This window comes from Pteropus alecto, unplaced genomic scaffold (assembly GCF_000325575.1).
Source record: "Pteropus alecto unplaced genomic scaffold, ASM32557v1 scaffold28, whole genome shotgun sequence".
Lineage (NCBI taxonomy): Eukaryota > Metazoa > Chordata > Mammalia > Chiroptera > Pteropodidae > Pteropus > Pteropus alecto.
The window spans coordinates 2,996,804-3,013,663 of NW_006441063.1; the positions used below are offsets into that span (position 1 = coordinate 2,996,804).

At 35.1% G+C, this 16,860-nt stretch overlaps 1 long non-coding RNA gene across 12 annotated transcripts in view; it reads left to right on the forward strand.

Annotated features, from left to right (window-relative positions):
- LOC107196133 overlaps nt 1-16,860 on the forward strand; it is a 150,951-nt gene that overhangs the window by 1,097 nt on the left and 132,994 nt on the right. For all 12 annotated transcript variants that reach the window (XR_003048280.1, XR_003048282.1, XR_003048279.1 and 9 more), the window contains exon 2: nt 1,757-1,837. This is a non-coding gene — a long non-coding RNA (uncharacterized LOC107196133). The remainder of the gene's footprint in view (nt 1-1,756; nt 1,838-16,860) is intronic.

Genomic DNA, 16,860 nt, shown 5'->3' on the forward strand with positions numbered 1-16,860 from the left:
GGGTTTCTATGGAGGGACAAAAATTTTCTGGAATTAGTGATGATGGTTGCCCAATTGTGTGAATATACTAAAAACCACTGAATTGTACACTTTTAAAGGGTGACTTTTATGGCATGTGAATTATATCCCAATTAAAAATATATATATGCTCCACCCAGATTTCCCATGGCTGTTTTGTGGAGGAATACACAGTACAGATGCTCTGGGAAATTTAGCTTAATTCCTGAGACTCTGCCATGAAAACAGCAACACTATCACAGGCTAACTCAATCATGGATGATGTGAAGGATACCTCTTGTGAAAGTAAAAAAACAGTCATTAAGGCTTGAGGAAAGCTTGTCAAGGTCAGTGGTTGCAGGAGTAATTATTACCTCCAATGAGTTGTACATGGTCCCAGGTCAGTGGGGTCATTGTATAAACAGGACAAATATGAGGAAGAGGAGAACCTGCTTAAGGAAATGATCAATTATAACAAAAGGTTATGTGGGCACAGAGGAGAGAGGAGAAGAATATAGGTACTAGTGAAAAAAAGATTAAGAACAGATTGCTAAGGTTTCTGTTATAAAGGAAAACCCTGCACAATGAATTTCAACTCTGGTTGCTCATTTGCATCACCTGGAGAGCTTAAACAATTTATGACCACCTGTGCCCAATCCTAGGTAGCCTGAGTCACTTGGTGTGGGGTGTGAACTCAGCAGTTTTTAAGTCCTTCAGGTGATCCTAATAGGAATCAAGTTGAGGGATGCTGTCTCTACTGCAATGAGCTTAAATCCAACTTCAGGAAGGAGCTTTCTCCACTTTTACAGTTTCTAGGTGGCAGCAGAAAAAGGATACTGAAGACTGCAAACCCAGTGAATAGCCTTAGCTTCAAAAGGTTTTGCCCTTTCATAATTACTCTGTAAAGGGGTCAGAAATCTCAAGAGTTATTAGGTAACCACAGTAACCTAACTGATGAGGCTGGCCCTCAGGGAGTGGCAGTGGGGTTGGATGAGGGAACCAGAGCAGTGCATCTCAACTCTGGCTGCATAGAAATCCTCTGGGGAGCTTATAGGCGTATGATGCCTAGGCTCCATCCCCCAGGTTTTCTGATTGACTTGGTCTGTGATGGGGCCCCAGAAATAAGTATTTTTTAAAAACTCCCCAGATGCTCAAGCTGGAATTGAATTATCTGGGACAGATAAAAGAAACTCTTCAGAAATAGAATAGACAGCCCTCAGGACTGAGTGGATTTGGGTAATGAAGGAAAAGGAGGAATTGAATATTACTTCTAGTCTGAGTAAATTTGGAGGACAGCTTTTAAAATGTGTAATCTTAATCTATAGTACATCTAAACAAGGGACTAGTTTACATTTATTAGAAAGTGCATATATGAGGGACTTTTTTAGTCACAAAGGGAAGTTTTGTTATATTAAGAAACAAAACTGTAGAAAAATGTATATACAATGTGACCTCAACTGTGTAAAAACAGAAAAGAAATCGAAAGAAAGTGCGTATAAAATTTCCACACTTGTAGCTCTGAGTTATAGGTGATTTTATTTCCTTTATTATATTTACTCTATTTCTCCAAATTTCTAAATAATCATATATATTATTTATAATAGAAAAGGATGTAAAGGAAGCCCTCCACCTCAAATATTAAAATATTAAAGTTTTAGGACTTAAGGGGGAAAACTTTTAACTCTTTTGAGAACCTGCTTGGATTAACTTTGAGCATATGTTCATCTAAATTTCTATATTAATATATCTGTTTTTCCAGGGTCCCTACTTGAACACCCAAAATGACTTTTACCATGGGATTCAGAAACGTCTTGCAAGACTAAGACTGGACCTGCTAAGGGTATGTTTGCAATAGCTAACTAATACACACCTTTTTTTTTTTTTTTTTTTAGAATTTATTTATTCATAGAAAATTACTAGCATTAAGTCCATTTCTGCATTAAATGTATAAAGTGGTTTCTGTTTGCCTGACAGGATACTGACTGTTACAAATGCTATGTCCATAGAATGGAATTCTGTACAGCCATCAAATTAATGTTGAAGTAGAACACTTCGACACAAGGAAATTCTCACAGTATGTTTTAAGTAAAAAAAATGAAATTGTGAAAAGTAAATATAGTATGATGCCAATTTGGAGATACACACAAAGATACTGATAAGTATTACCTCATGATCTGATATCATTTTGTGATTGTTTTCTTTTATGCTTTACATTTTATGCATTTAAATGTTCTGTAAAAACATGTTTCTTTTATAATTAGAAAATATTTTATTTTAAATTGTTAATTTTTTAGGATATCTAAATTAATATTTGGTTTCAGGTGCCATGATACCTTGTGTAACTGCCCTCTTTAGCAATATATTCAAAATGACATTTATTTTAAAAAAATAGGTGACAAGAGAATATTGTCTTACCTCTGCTAACAGTATTCCAGGTGAGATTGCAGTCATTCTTGTTGCCCTGTAATCTATAATCACCCAGTAGCATCTGAAGTGAGACATGAGCCATTTTTTCTTTCTGCTCTCTTTCTAAATAATTCAAGTCACCTTACCACATAATAGCTGCTGAAGTATCCTCCTGACATGTATCCCCAATATATGTTCCGCTCCAGATAATACATTCAGCAGCTATATGAATCTTTGATTATGAATAATCTTATTAAAAGGATGTTATGCTTTTATACTGACTTCAGTACCTGTGATGAATACTGTATTCCTGTGACATGGAAGATATAATTGATGGAGATTTGGCTCAGAAGAATTCAGCCAAAAAAATGATAGTTCCAAGTATCCAGGTCCCGTGCAGTTTTTTTTTTTTATCATTTTAGTCATTTATATCATAATTTTTATTGACTCTTTTTGAAATCCAAAGATAGTATTCATTGACTTCAGTAGGAATATCCTCTACATGATGGTGACTAATCTATTTTAGTTAGATTCATTTATTAGACAATTATCTTCATACTTTAAGAAACCAATATATAAAAATTAGTATGTTGAAATTCTATCTAGTTACAGTGAAATGTACTTTAGACATTCAAGCATGGGGATATTATATAACAGAATCCTATTTATTTAAATGCATTAGTGGGTAAATTTAAGGTGGAGACTGGGCCAGCAGAGCAGAACATTGAGCTGATTATTAATGAGTAAACCACTGAATTCAGTCAACATACATAACCCTGGCCATAAACTTCCTTATGTTAGAATTATCCCCATCAGTGATCTAATGACTTCCAATAATTGAATTATATCATGATCACAATTAGAAACACTTAATGGTTGACTGTTGGCATCAGAATTTGAACCCAAACGGTCTGATATAGGAGCCTGCACTCTTGACAGGTTTTGGAGTCAGACTGCCTGGGTTCCTTCCTGGCCTCTACCACTTACCAGTCTTCACATATGTAAAATGGGGACATTAATAAAGTACTTACCTTATTGTCTTCACATTAGACAATATATGTGAAGTGTCTGAAACTGTTCTGGCATAGTGGGTGCTCGATAAATGTTAATTGTCATTCTAATAACACTATACCACCTCCTGATTATAAAAGTTTAGCTCTAAAAGGGACATCAAAGATGATTAAGTTCACAGTTTTTCAACTGCAGGTCACAGCCTGTTAGTGGATTGTCAAATCAATTTAAGGGCTCACTTCCAGCATTTAGTAATGCAAAAAAGAATATAATCATAGAGCAGTTATCAAAGTGCATTGCATGTAATAAGAATAAGTGTTGTTTCATGAAATATTTGTTTTAGAGGGATAGCAGACATGATTGGCGCTCTGCCCATATAACTTCAGGTCTCTCTTGCTGGTTCTGCCCATTTCCCACCATATTTGTGCTTCTCTCCAAAGGAATCTTACCTGTAGTTCTTCAGAAAACTACCCTTCAGCTGCTGGAGACACATTAGCCTAACATATTTGTATTATTTACCTGTTACCACATAACAAAAAATTTCAAAAATCTAATGATTTTAAAATGACAAAAAATTATTTTCTGACAGTTTCTAAGAGTCAAGAATCTAAGAGCAACTTGGGTAATTCTGGCTCAGGATGTCTCATGAGATTTCATTAAAGCTGTTAACTGGGGCAGTAGTCACCTCTAGGCTCGGCTGGGGCTGGAGGAACTGCTGTGAAACTCACTCATGTGGTTTTTGGCAGGCCTCAGTTCCTTGTTATGAGAGTTCATGTCATGGACCTCTTCATCAGACTGCTCATAAAATAAGACCTTGCTTCCTCCAGAGGCAGTGATCTAAGAAAGGAAGAATCCAAGATGAAAGCCACTGTCATTTATATCTTAATCTCAGAAGTGATATACCATCATCTCTGCTGTATTTCATCAGTTCCATGGATCAGCCATGGAACAGTGTAGGAGAGAAATACACACAGGTGTGAACACCACAAGTCAGGGATCACTGGAGACCTCTTTTGGGTACTGGCTACCACAGGTACCATGAGCTTAAACACCTGGGGGGTACATCCTGCTGGGGTGGCCTATAACCAGCAATTGACTAGCGATGACATGTGAAAGCCCAGCTCTCTTGCCTCAAGGTGAGTCAAACTCTGTGGTGTATTTTATGTTCCAGAGTTTCCCATCAAATCAGGCTGAGGCTGACTTCACCTGAAATCTTACCTTTGGTTGATTTCAACCACCTTCCTACTCTACCTCCCCTATTCCCATACTAGTTTCTTCTGGGAACACATCCTTGATAAATCACTTGCACTCAAATCCTTATCTCAAGGTCTGCTTCTGGGAAACCCAGCTTAGAACAGGTAGGGGGTGGGTATGTGTGTGTGTGTTCTATATAAAACATTTATTACTGTGAGTCATGGTATAAAACGTTAAATTAAAATAACCCAACTCTGATCTATATCTAGTTTCTTTATTTTACAACCGAGTAAACTGAGGCCCAAGCAAGTAAAGTAGTTACCCAACCCTTAGTGGTTAGATGAGCCCCTGGTTTTATTTTGACTTCCTATACTTAGCTTCTGGTTGTAAAATCACTTTTATTGGATTGAATTCCACCTCTGTCACTTGATAGTTGTGTAACTTAATTTAGTCCTTCTGGGTCTTAGTCCCCTGATCTGTAACCTAGGGATAATAACTGCTCAGTATATAGACATGGTTGGATAGAAATGAAATAAAATTCAAGCCGATTCACTATTCCCTGGCTTTTTACCCTTCAGTTATTTTATTGTAATAAAATACACATACCATAAAATTTACTACTGTAACCATTTTTAAACATACCGTTCAGTGGTTTTAGGTACATTCATATTGCTGCACAGCTATCACTACCATCCATCTTCAGAACTCTTTTCATCTTGTAAAACTAAAACTCCACCCACTAAACAAGAACACCCTATTCCCCTCTTCCCCTACTTCCTGTCTCTGACTTCCCATTCATTGGCTTTTTGACGTTAAGCAAATGATGCACTTTCATTCTTCTCTTGGGAAGAAAGAGGCTAATACTAGTGTATATATAACCAATGGCAGCTGAAACTACAATCATTTATTTGGAAGTGCTCTGTAAACTATAAAGTACCATAAAAATGTGAATTGCTATAGTTATCATAACACTATACCTAAACAGTACCCCAAATCTTGCTTATTCATTTGATATATAAAAGCATATATATATAGCTATATCTATCTATCTATCTATCTATCTATCTATCTATATATATACACACACACACACACACACACATATATATATCTCAAAGCATTATAAGTTTTTTGTCAAACTCATCATTTCAAAGCAAACTACATTAATAGTAACATTAAGCTTATTTCTCTATTTTTCCTTATGGGCAAATTATCTGAAAAATAATTTTCTGAATGAGTAATTTTATATTTTCAATAATTTTTAGTTATGTGAAAAAGCATAAGAAGACAAATTATAAATGTTTAGAAGGTTTTTACTTCTCTGTATCTCATGAACTGGTAATATTTATGACAGTAAGGTAAAATTTGATAATGTTTAGCCTCAAGGGATCCTTCTTCTTTGAGTAAAGAAGTAGGATGATTTTATGGTATGTATTAACATAAGCCTATCTCTCCATTTGGAGCTTCTACCACTCTGTCCTGATCAAATATTTCAAAATTTTAAGAAGAAATAGTTGAAATGTATCATGTAAACAAATTTTAGCAGAAACCAGAAAATATGTTTAGAAATGTAGTAACTTGAGGCCCATGTGTAGAGAAGAACCTGTTTGCACTTGAGTTAGCCTGTCTGCAAATTAGAATGAAGTCGCCTACTCAGGGAAAAAATAAAGCCTGATTTTGGCTGAGGGACTCTAAAACTAGTTGTTGTTGTTGTTGTTGTTAAAAAACAACTGAGTTTATTGAAAACCGTGGTCCACTAGGTGGAGAAACAAACATCCATATATATTTCTGGTGGAAAATAGTATCTCTTATAAAAGGCAATTTGGCAATATTCATCAAAATTACACATGCAGTTTGGACCCAGGAATTCTACTTCTGGATACATACATGTGTGCACATACAGGTCACTTATTCTGTCATCTCTTTCATAGCTGAATAGATTATATAGATAATATAGTATCTCTAAGCAGTTGAGGAGACTTGGAAACCTGCAGGCATCAAAATGGACATTTATCTACCACACACGTACACACACACACACAAGAAAATGTATATGCAAGGTTGCTCATGTTAGCTTTTTTATTTTGGTAATAGTTAAAAGTTTGGAAATCACCCAATATCTATCAGTTTGTCTGGTTTAAGAAATTATAATCCATCCACACAATAAAATGCTATGCAAATGTGAAAAGATGGAGGATGCTTTTTATGTGCTGATAAGCTACAAATTCTAAAATATATTAAGTAAAAATGGCAAGATGCAGTGCAGTGTATATGCTGACTTTTGTGTAAAAAAGGAAATATGAATTTTTGTGTTCAAATACTGGTAGGATAAACAAAATACCCACTTTCTCAAAACTGGAGGTAAAAATAATAAAATGTGCATGTTCAATCCTCTACTTTGTATAAGGAAATATACCAATAACTGAAAAAAAAGTTTCCCAACATTTAGACTTGTTCCTGAGAGTGTCAGACATCAGTTTCTTAAGCCCAGAGGCACGTGTGAAGCCAATTATGTGTCTTCAGGATAGATGATGTGCTAAGGATTGAAAAACATTACTTTTACTCCATTTTCTCTTCAAGTCTTCAGGTAGATGGTTGTATTTGGAATTTGCTGGATTTTCTCTTCCTTTGGGGACTCAGCCAAAACAGGCAAAAAGGATTTCATTCTTGTAGCCTCTTATACAGTTTTACTCTTCACTAGCAGAATATAGAATTGAGCTTATCAGAATCAAGTGAAAATTGTCTTGCACAGCTTACCACTTAGGTTATTGGTTACCTTGTTTAGTAAACCACAATTGAGCAATTATTCTCATCCCTATCTTGCCTGCCATACCTAGCACAGGGCCTCATTTAACACATGCTCAATAAATATTTGCTGAATTGAACCACCTCCTTTATTTTACATTAATAAAACTTAGCCAGATGCAGATAAAATGTTTAAATGATTTACATTTCAGTTGTGAAATTAAAACCTAGAACCACTACCTTCCTTTTGAAATGAGAAATGCTTATCTCAAAAAAAAAAAAAACCCTGGAAAATATGCCCTTATGTTTTGATTTCCAATCCCTAGATAATCAAGGCTAAACAATTTTCAACACTACTGGACATTAAACCAGTGGTAGAAACTGTACAGTGTATTGATTTGTTTTTTCAGGATATAGTCATCTTGTATGTCGTTTCTTTATTTTTTTCTCCTGCTACAAATTGATGGTCAAGATATAATTTTATAAGCTTTCTGAAATAACTAAACAATTTCCAGCTATTGGACAACTACAACTGCCTTCTCAATTTCAAACCTTCGAAACAGTTCGGCCAAAGCACCCCTTCTTATTCAGTTTGCTTCAAATTTGGTGCATTCCATGAACAAAAATAAATGGTGATGATTATACTATTAAAAGCATAAAATCTAGACTCTATAATGAGAGAAAGCTTATAGACTAGAAGAAAATATTTGCTACCTATGTGTCCGATAAAAGTCGTATACCCAGAATATATAAAGAACTGTTACAACTCAATAAGAAGACAAATAATTTAAAATGAGGAAAAGATGTAAATAGATATTTCACCAAAGAAGATATACAACTGACTAATAAGTGAAAAGATACTCAATATCATTAGTCACTAGGGAAATACAAAACCAGAATGAGATACCACCTTACATCCACAAGAATGGCCGCAATCAGAAAGACAGACATTAGAAAGTGTTATGGAAGATATGGAGAAATGGGAACCTAATTCATGTGGTGGATATGTAAAATGGTACAGCAACTTTGGAAAAGGTTTAACAGCATCTTTAAAAGGTAAACATGCATTTACCCTATGACCCAGCAATTTTTCTGGGTATCTACCCAAGAAAACAACTTGTACACAAAGATTTATATGTGACTGTTCATAACAGCATTATTTATAATAGTCAAAAACTATAAGTAATCAAAATGGCCATCAACTGGAGAATAAATAAATTATGGCATGTCAATACCATGGAATTTTATTCAGCAATAAAAAGGAACAAAGGCCCAATATATGTCGCAACATGGATGAACCTCGAAAACACTTTGCTAAGGGAAAGAAGCCAGACACAGATGACTACATGTTATACAAGAATTGGCAAATCTGTAAAGAAATTAGTGGTTGTTTAGGGCTGGGAGTAAGAATGTAGAGTGACTAGAAGTGGGTAGGTGGCATATATATTGCATTGTGTGTTCACCACCCATAGTTAGATTTCCCCAATAATTTTTAATAATAGGAAAAAAAAGTGGATAGGAAGGATCTTATTGGGATGGTAGAAATGTCCTAAAATTGGATTTTCGTGATGGTTACAAACTATAAATTACTAAAAAGTACTTAATTGTATACTTAAGTGTCCTATAAATTAAGTTATAGGCATTTTTTTGGCATTTTATCCTAAATTTTTGTCATAATTATCACACTTAGAACTGAGGATATGTTTGCATATCTTTTTTTTTTAATTAAGGAATATCTGCTTATTGAAGAAAGGTCAGGAAATATATACAAGAAAAATCCTATAATTCTTCTCCATAAACTAACTACTCTCAATATTTTGGTGTATGCCTTTTGTAGAGGGTACCCATCATATTCTTCATATTCATGGTTGACCATTAGCTTTTGGATAGTCTTTTTATAGTTGGTGTGATGGTTTTAAAACCTGTCTGGAAATTCTTGATTCCTCCCATCAAAAGGTAAAGTCTTGTACTTGGTGAGCATTTGTGGTTACCTCAGTGACTAGAATGTGGCAGAAATGATGCTGTATGACTTCTAACCTGAAGTTACAAAAGGCTATACCACTTCTACATAGCTCTGTCTTTGGGGATGTTCACCCTTGAAATTTAACCTTCATTTTATAAAGTCGTCCATGCCCCCATAATATCAAATGCTGGCTTCCCGACATATTGATGAGACAAAGCCAAGTATATTGCTTAAAGCACTACGTCATGGAGTTTGAGAGAGTCTTAAAGAGAGAGGATGATATATCTGCTGATATATTGAGAATTGGGAGGTGAATTTAAAGTGGGTCTTTCGATATTGGGTCTTGATTAAGTTTGAGTAAGGATCTTAGGATTAGTGGCCACAAGGTGAAAATTTTGAGGCTAGAGGCTCAAATATTGGTATGTAAACTCTTCTATTGAAGAGTGATCTTTCAGGAAGTTTATATAAAAACAATTTACAACTTTTACCTTCCTGGGCAACAGTCCACTGGAATAGTAAAGTTATGCAAAATATATATAAAAAAATGTGTGTGTATATATATATATATATATATATATATAGTAGAATAGTAAATTCAAGTTAATGTAGAAAGTAAGCTTTGTAGGAGTAAACAGTTTGATTCTTTATGGAGAGGACACATGTAGGTGTCTAGCCGGTGGCCCCAGGGAAAGTCACAGCCTGAAAGCTATTATCAATCACTGGACATGTAAGTGTGTCAAACAGACTAACCTCTGAACCTTGCCCAAATTGTAGACTTGTGAACAAAATAAATGGTGTTGCTTTAAGTTACTAAATTTTTGGATGTTTTATTACATACCAGTAGATAACTAGAACAAGAAAATTCCCATTATCTGATTCCAACTTCCTCAACATAGGAGTAAAAACTCAAATTCACAGCTCTATTTTCATCTAGTGTTCAGGGATGTAACCTACACCTTATCAATCAGATGCACCCATGTGAGACGCCAGTTTAGAAGTAAGCAATCTGTGATGCTTTCATTAGCCTCTAATGGTGGCAATGACAGCAGTTTCCAGGTGGTAGCAAAGTTGAGTTCCTGCTACACATCTGGCATCAGGATAGCAATGAAGGTTTCCTATAGTGATCGGTGGCAGTAGTTTATCAAGTCTGCTTTGAGGTAGTGTTTTGGGTTCTGTTCCTGAAAGTTTAGCCTCAATTCCAATTCTCAAGCCCTCTGACCAATAGAACTATTAATAAGTGACTTTTCTGCTTAATAATGAACCTGATCAAGAGAATGGTCCCAGAAGTCATTGCAGGCAATTGATCCTCAGGAAAATAGGGCTAAATCTCTGGTTGATTATCTCTTAATTGTTGATGTCTGAAAATCTGACTGGCATTGAGTCAGTATTAAACATGCATCAGTCAAACAGCTAATTAAATTATCTGTGCTTACTAGGAGTAACATGCTTGTTTGGGGTAAGGTTCTGAGGGATATAGGGGCAGTTGTACTAGAATAATATGAAGGTCTTAAGGAATTCAAGATTTACAATATAAGCTAGTCGCTTCTAACTGAACTTGACAGTTTAAAGAAGAGCTCGTAAGCTGTGCAATTTCTGTGATTTTATTCAAAGACTTTTTTATGACTTGGAGCTGCTGGGCTGAGATAGCTAAAACAAAACTCAAATTTTGGTTCTTAGGCTCTCTATAAAAAAAACATTGATTTGCCAGATATTTTACATAAAATTTATATTTGAATTGAGAGAGAGTGGGATCCCAAGAATTAAAATGGAAACATGAAGGACTCAGGTAACTTAGTACCCGAAGCTCCATAGAGTCTTCCTTCCTCTTCTAGTTGATGAGGCTGCTCATTTCTTGAAGACTGTAAACCTTGCTGAGAGTGTTACCTTGGAAAGGAGAGAGAATTTCACCTGACTTCTCAGCCCACTACTTATGATATTGCCACACTTAAACTAGGATTGGGTCATGGCAGGCTCCATTTGGCAAATTACAAATGTACTAATGTATATTGGCAAAAATCAGAATAGGTTCAGTGAGTGCTATACTATGGAAAGCAGAATAAAACACATTATCGGGCTAAATTCATTATTTAGAAAGCACTTACAAGGAGATTTCATTTTGCTAGCTTAAGGTGCTGGAAGTGCTTCTAATGATTTGTTCAGTTGGACTCAAGGGGCCAGAGTAAAGGAACTTGGGATACTAAAAGTTTCTTGGTATCAGTGAAGGATACAAAGACAGGAAGATGGAAATTTTGTAGTGGATTTATTATGAATTACCTGTTCACCCATTCAGCTCACATGGTTTAGTACATTATACTTACAGCTTCTGCCATAATCTCCTCTAGTGGTGTGCATGATAAATAGGCAGTGAAACAAGTTATCAGTTTAACATGTAGTTAAATCTGAAAAATAATAGCAATAACCCAGACACAAAGTAGCTAACACATCCTTCCAAGGACAGAATGCAGAACACTTAATGGTTCAATAAAGTGTGCTTTGTTAGTGACTAGAGACAGCTAATGCCACTGGCCTTGGAAGGTGGTGGGGGAAATATTCAACATCGCTTTGCCCCTGCTGGCCAATTGGAGTACCAGCCAGCTGTGGTATGTATTAATTCATACACGACCTGCAAGATACATGAAACTACTAAGTTCCAATCGATGGGATCGGTAAGAAATTATAGGTTAGTCATTGATCCTCAAACAGGAGTGATTTTGCCCACCAGAGTATATTTGACAATGTCCGTAGACATTTTTGATTTTTGCAAATGGAAGGGTGCTACTGGCACCTAAAGAGTAGAAATCATGGATGTTGCTAAACATCCCATAATGCACAGGACAGCACCCTCTTCCCAAAGAATTATATAGCCCCAAACATCAATAGACTCAAGGTTGAAAAACCCTGGGTTAGGTATATATAAAATATGTACAGGAAATAGAGACGGACCAGCCTTGCCATGCTGCATATAGAGCAGAGGTTTGCAAACGTTTTCTTTAAAGGGCCAGATAGTAAATATTTTAGCCATTGTGAATTATATGATCTCTATTTCAACCATAGACAACACATAGAAGAGAATCTGTCTTCCAGTAAAACTTTATTTACACAAACAGGTCATGGGCTGGATTTGGCCCACAGACAGTAATTTGACAACCCCAGATATAGAGATTAACCTGAATATTTTTGCTACAGTGGTTTCATCATTTGTTATATGATACTGATCAACAGCTACTTTATTGTTTGGTAACGCTTTTTATTTTACAATAAACCCTTTCAGTTACAATGAGCTAAAAAAAAAAAAAAAACCGAAGTACATGGTTGATTAATGACAAATGAATTACTGAATTTCCATTTCTCAAAAAAGTTGATCATGGGCATGTAATTTGCACAAATTTTTTGGAGACTTACCATCCACCCTGGGAGCCAGAATAATAGAATTGACTATATAAAATCCAGAGACATAAATCTATTAGCAATATATAGATATCTATTTTGAAACTTAGTAATTTATTTAAGAAGTTTAGGCCTCAGGACAACAGGTTAACGTGTATCTGCAGAAGGTGTATTTATATATCACTCTGTAAAGTGTGACTTTTCATTTGAATCAATCATTGTACTAAGTTAATGTCATTTTTATTCCAGGTCTTCATGTGCACATATTAAAATTGAAATGATAGATGTTATTGTGTTAGCTTGATAAGCAGAAGAACTGCAAAAAGAATTAAGTGAGGTCAGTTTTATATCAGTGATATTGGAAGCTTCAAATGGAAAACATGTTAATCTCAATGATTGTTCAATTTTATTTTCACCCAATTTATGGAATCAAAGATTTGAGAAGTTAATTCTGTCAAAAGGGAAAATATGGCATAATTACTAATTCAATTGAAAATTCAGTTTTAAACATTTAACATCAAATATACAGTAATTTGTTTTGTGATACAATATGAAAATATTTTGTGAAGCTCAGTGTCATGGTGAAAACAAGGATTTTACTAAGTGAAGATGCCTGTGGTGCAGAAGTAGACTTGGAATTGGTTGACATGCACAGATGATTCCAAACAGTCCAAAAAGTTATGATATTATAACAACCAAAATTTAAAAGGAAGTCGTCAAAATTCACAAATACTATATACACTTACGTTACTGAACTAAAAATCTTTTGTAATAAAGTTGATATTGAATACAAAAAAATATTCTAGCATGGGAGTACATAGTTTCTCTCAAGCTGAAGAAAATACAGAAAAGAAAAATATTTAAAATAAACTAGGTATATTATAATTTTCAAATTTATATTTTGGCCTCCTTCTTCCCTAGACAACCATAGTGGACAACATCAAATATTTCTATGAAAGTAAAATATCTATTCTGGCAACATTTACATGAACTGAAAATTAAAATTTTCTGTATTTCCATCTTCTAATGATTACTGTGTTTATCTTGCTAGTTCAGTTGCTTTCCTCTGATTTGTGCAAGAAGTCACCCATTTCTTTTACCTTTTATTTATGTAAAATACATACCACAAAATTACATTCTTCAATATTTGTTCTGGGCTTCTTGCTGATCTCCACAGAAAGTACTTGGACTCTTAAGAAATGCAATGAGATACAGAACAGGTCACTAATGAGATAAATTGACGAACTGTTGAACTGTTGTTGAGATGAATTTAATAATAGAGTCACTGAAAAGGTTATTAAGCTCCAACTATAGTCAGTTAAGGAACTGACAAGGGAAAAGGGCCTTTTCTGGTCTTCCACTACTCTGCCCTGTGCCCTCTGGTAGACATTTGTTTTCAGCTGTCTGATACCCACTGCCACTTCCCAAGAGTTTCCCAATTTTCTTGTGTGGAAATTTCTCTTCCTCATTAGGATGGTCTTGATGTCATGTAATTCCAGGTTCCTGTCCCACCCTTTGGAAGCCAAAGGCATTCAGTCCTTCCTTGCCTTGCTCACTGCAAGAGCCAAGACAGAAAAGTTGATCTGAGCTTGGCTAATGTGATGCTCTCTCCTGCAACTTTGAATCTTGAGCAGTTGATACACAAAAATAATTGGAGGTCATCCACTAATTAGTCACTTCTTGCTTTGAGTTGGGGGCCGTGGATTTTGTGCCCTGGGCTTATAGACTGAAATTAGTTTCTGCAGACTTCCAAGCCTAACTTTCCAACCTTCTGCCTTCAGTTCAGCAGAGCATGTTTTGCTTACTCGTACAGTTAACCACATATCTTCCTTTAGCAGAGCTTTCCTTTACATCCACCCCTAATAAATTACTCTGTAACCTGCCCACCTTGCTTGCCTCTGAGAAAGTCATTTCTTGCTGAAGGTAATTTGCACTAAGGTATTAAGCACTTAGTGTGTTACTCTTCTTAGGAGTATAATAATGGTGAAAGGATCTTGAGAAGGCAGTAACAAGCCTTGAAGGGTAAATGTGCTAGATAAGCACTTTACAAACAATGCCCGTGACAACAGTTTGAAGGTATTGTTATGCCCATTTTAGAGATGTAAAATAAGAATCTTAGGAAAGTAAAATAATTTGTTCAAGGTCACCTGTATGATGGGAAGGATTTTCTCTTTCACTCTGTATGTGTGTTTTACCATCTCTGTGTGGAAGTGGCCCAGCACATGCACCCAAGTATAACATTGCTAACATGGAGGCTGACATTTCTTCCCTGTACGAGGATGAATGGGCCAGTAATGTTCTTGTATAGCTGTTTCTGTTAAGACTCAGCTATTATTTTAGTATATTACTGAGGTATAATTTACATACAGGAAAATGCACAGGTATTATATGTACAGTTTGGAAAATTTTAACAAATGTATACATTATGTTTCCACCACCCAGCTCAAGACATAGAACATTTCCATCTCCTAAAACTATCTTTATTCTCTTCTCTAGTCAATTCTTCCACTCACAGAGACAACCAGGTTTTTAAATTAGCATAAGTTTTGCTTGCTCTTAAACATCATATAAATGGAATCATATAATATATATTCTTTCATGTAAGACTTCTTCCACTCAATGTTTTTGAGATTACTCCATGTTTTGGGATGCATCTTAATTCTTTTTGTTGCTCATAAATCAAATATACCACAAAATTTTTTATCCATTTTCCTTTTGATGGACATTTGACATATTTTTAGCTAATGTCTAGACTGAATAAAGCTGCCGCGAATGTCGTACAAGTCTTTATATAGATATATGCATTCATTTATTTTGGTCAATATATATTTAGAAGTGGGATTACTGGATCATAAGGAAGGAATATATTAAATTTTATTAGAGACAAGGATGTACAATTTTACATTCCTATCAGCAATGTTTGTGAGTTCCAGTTCCTTCACATCTTCACCCACACTTAGTGTTTTCACTATTTTCCATTCTGGCGGTATATATTTTTATCTCACTGTGGTTTTAATTTATATTTCCCTAATGACTAATGATGTTGAGCACCTTTTAATATGCTTATTAGCAATTTGGATATATTTTGTGAAGTGCCTGTTCAAGTCTTTCGTTCACTTTTTTTATTGTTGGCTGACCGTGAAAGCATATAACACCACACTTGGCCAACCATATAGACAATCTTCATTCTTTACACATGTCAGAGAGCATACCACGAACTCAGCAACATTCATTATTTACCTAAAGTTGAGCTTTCATGAAGAGAAAGGTCATATTTATAAGGATTGTCTTGCATTAGATGTCTTTGCCTACTTTGCAAGTCCAGGAGTTTTCAATTGGCAGTGGTAGACCAACTCTGGACTGCAAAAGTGTTTTATTCAGCCAGAATTTTAACTGGTATTGTTGGTAATATATTATTAGGAGATAACTCCTACAAATCTGACTTTATAGCCTCTCAAGAAATTGGAAAATCTGACAACACTGAGCCTGCTTTTCCCTTGTGGTAATATTGGCTAAAGCTGAGTAGTTCTGACCCCCCTTAGACTGCGCATGTGCTTTCCAGTTTAGGACAAACCCAGCCCCACTCCCCTTATTGTCATTCCCGATCTTCTTCACTCATTTACATTATCTGTGTGGCCTCTGTAGGCATGGAGGAATTTTCACTCTGGTCTCAGAACCAGTCTGGCCTTTTCTGAGCAAATGATTTATTATTTCCTTTTGAGTACTATAAACTAGATAACTCACTACATCTCCTTCTCAACTCTACAAATGCACAGACAAATTTGTGACTCAGTTGCAAGAGACCTTATGTATTTTATACAAATATAAATACATTTAAATTATATATATATATAAAATTATATATATATGTATACAATACATGTAAGGTTATTAATTAACCTTATTCTATATTTAATCTTTCCCTCTCCTTTATCTTGAATTTCTCATTTACTTATAAGTTGTAGAAAAAAATTTTTTTTTGGAACAAAGCAATGACTTCTGCATATCTATTAGGAATGATTTCTAAGAAAGTAAAGGCAGCCATTAGCTACAGACCCCAAGTAACTCATTCTTTTCTCCATTTCAAAGAGCATGGTCAAGGGAGAAGTTATAGTAAAAAAAAAAAAAAAAAAAAAAAAAAGCCCCCCACACACATT